The sequence below is a fragment of the Terrapene carolina genome, unplaced genomic scaffold (genome assembly GCF_002925995.2).
Source record: "Terrapene carolina triunguis isolate 2854851 unplaced genomic scaffold, T_m_triunguis-2.0 Scaffold66, whole genome shotgun sequence".
NCBI classification, from domain to species: domain Eukaryota; kingdom Metazoa; phylum Chordata; order Testudines; family Emydidae; genus Terrapene; species Terrapene triunguis.
The window spans coordinates 91,639,904-91,642,619 of NW_020664417.1; positions in this window are offsets into that span (position 1 = coordinate 91,639,904).

Below are 2,716 nucleotides of genomic sequence, written 5' to 3' on the forward strand. Positions count from 1 at the left end.
TTAATTCCTGGAGACTCCCGGACAATCCTGGAGCGTTGGCAACCCTATTGTTTCACTCTTCCTGGCTAACTGATCAGCACTGGATAGTCAGATGCATGAAGATGCTCTCAAAGGTTTAGTTCATCTGGTTGTTAGCGTTCTGAGTCCAGGATAAGAATCAACATTAATAGGGCACAGTCTTCAAAGGGCAGAATGTCACAGTCTATGATTTGTGACTAATATCAAACCAGTGCCATTCTTTGATCAGTATTTGCAGATTTGAGTCCAATCCTATGGATTTACTGTGTTAAGAAAATGTTTAAAAATACAGATACAAATTGTGAATGGAAACTCAATACTGCTTAGTTTATTGGCTGAGATGTGTCATGCATCTTTATTTAAACAACAAGGAGTCCGGTGGCACCTTAAAGACTAACAGATTTATTTGGGCATAAGCTTTCGTGGGTAAAAAACCTCACTTCTTCAGATGCAGGTTTTTGTGGATACAGACTAACACGGCTACCTCCTGATACTTGGCATCTTTATTTAGGCTTTGTTTGCATATTCAGACTCTACCAGGGACTGTCATGCATCAAATTATACCAAAATGATTTTACTCCCCAATTCCCCCAAATAATTCTTACTTGCTTCCCAGTCTGAGCAGTTCAGGATTAAAACAGACACAGCCCTCCCAGAGCTTGCAATGCTATCTTTTGGATAGGCTGCCAAGTTCCTGAAACTCCAGAGCTAGCAGAGCCTAGAAAGGTTGAAGAGGCATGGCGATACTATGCATTTATTGGTATAATTTGTTTCATTTGGGTTGGAGGGAGCTGGAATAAGCCATCATGGTAAAAGTTATGTCGCTTAAGTACTGTGTTCACACTAGCAATCCTTTGGTACAGTATATTGGTACATCTATAGTGGCAAAGTGTAACCCTGGCCTGGTTGCTGCAGCAAAAAACTTCTCAGTTGAAAGAAATGTCTCTAGCAGCAAACTTTCCTGGCAGGGCAGTATGTTTTACTGTACTCATGTGACCAGGTGGTGCTGCTACACAGCCTTCCAAGTTGTTTTTCTTAGGGTACATCTACACTACCCGCCGGATCGGCGGGTAGTGATCGATCTATCAGGGATCGATTTATCGATCTCCAATCACTCTGCCGTCGACTCCAGAACTCCACCACGCCGAGAAGCAGAAGCGGAGTCGACGGGGGAGCGGCGGCCGTCGATCCCACGCCGTGAGGACACAAAGTTAGTGATTCTAAGTCGATCTAAGATACGTCGACTTCAGCTACGCTATTCTCGTAGCTGAAGTTGCGTATCTTAGATCAATCCCCCCCCTAGTGTAGACCAGGCCTGAGTGTGCGAGCAAATGTTCAGTTTTGGGAGGAGATGCTGTGTTGTTGTTAATTTTGGTTACGCAAGTTTGTTAGGAAAGGAAGCTGTGTGAGTAGCAGGGGAGTTTGTTCTTTGTCATGGTCTCTGATTAGAGTAAATTCTTGAGGCAGGTTTGCTCCCTGGGATATGGGCATTAATGTTGGGATGAGATTCCTGAAAGAGGTATTTGCCTGCATGCTGTTTGTGATCACCACGGTGTCCGGACAGGTGTTGATGTGTAAAGAAAACAGGTTATGCTTAGTATCCTCAGACTCCACTGACAAGCTGACTTACAAGTCCAGGGCATCTGCTACTGCCTGGCAGAGGGTCAACACTGGTTTTAGCAGTGGGACACTGGTATTGGGAAAGAGACAATAATATTTATAGAAGGGTCAGAAGTGGGAGCAGAGGACTCAGCCTGGTGTTAAAAGACCGATCAAAATGCTGTCCGAAATAGAGTGTAGCAGTCAAGTGTAGGAAGCAGCTGTTACACTGAAAGGAACAGCATGGGGAGGTTTGTGTATTGGTCTGTATCACTGTGTGAGGCGCGCTCGTGCTTTGGGAACAATAATAATCTCCAGCATCTTCAGCTTCAACCCTGCTGATTGTGAGAGTGAAATCGGTCCCAGACCCACGGCCACTGAACCGGTCTGGGATCCCAGAGGCACGGGCGGAAGCAAGATAGATAAGGGGCTTAGGAGCTTGTCCCATTTTCTGCTGGTACCAGGCTAAGTAGTCCTTGCCTTGGTAAGTAAGGGTTGAACTGGCTTTGCAGTTGATGGTGATTTTCTCTCCTGGAGACACTGCCAGGGATTCTGGAGACTGAGTCAGCACGATCTGCCCACTGGCATCTGGATTTATGAATAAAATGTAATGTAATACATTATTTATTTATTTATTTATACATACATACATACACACACACACACACACACACACACGAAAAGACAAAGGGATATATATGGTACTAAAGATTAAACTTTCATTCTAAATCCCTTTGTCTTTTTTGCTCGCAGCTTTCTCGTATGTTTTTTCTTTTAATGGCAGTTTAAATAAGAGAAACATTCTCCAAAGTTAGTGATGTTCTCTGATGAAAGTATGGTTTGATATTCAGCCTTTCGAGATTTAAACTTTTTTTTTTTTATTGGCTCAATCTGTAGCTCTTTCAGGCAGAGACCATCTTTTCATTATGTGTCTGTACAGTGCCTAGAACAAAGGTGCCTTGATTCCTATTCAGGTCATCGAGGTGCTACTGCAGTGTAAATAATTAACAAATCATTTTAATTCAGACAGTTTGATCCTTACCCTGGATCCAGAGCACTAACAGCCAGATGAGTGGAGCCTGTTAGATCATCTTGCTAC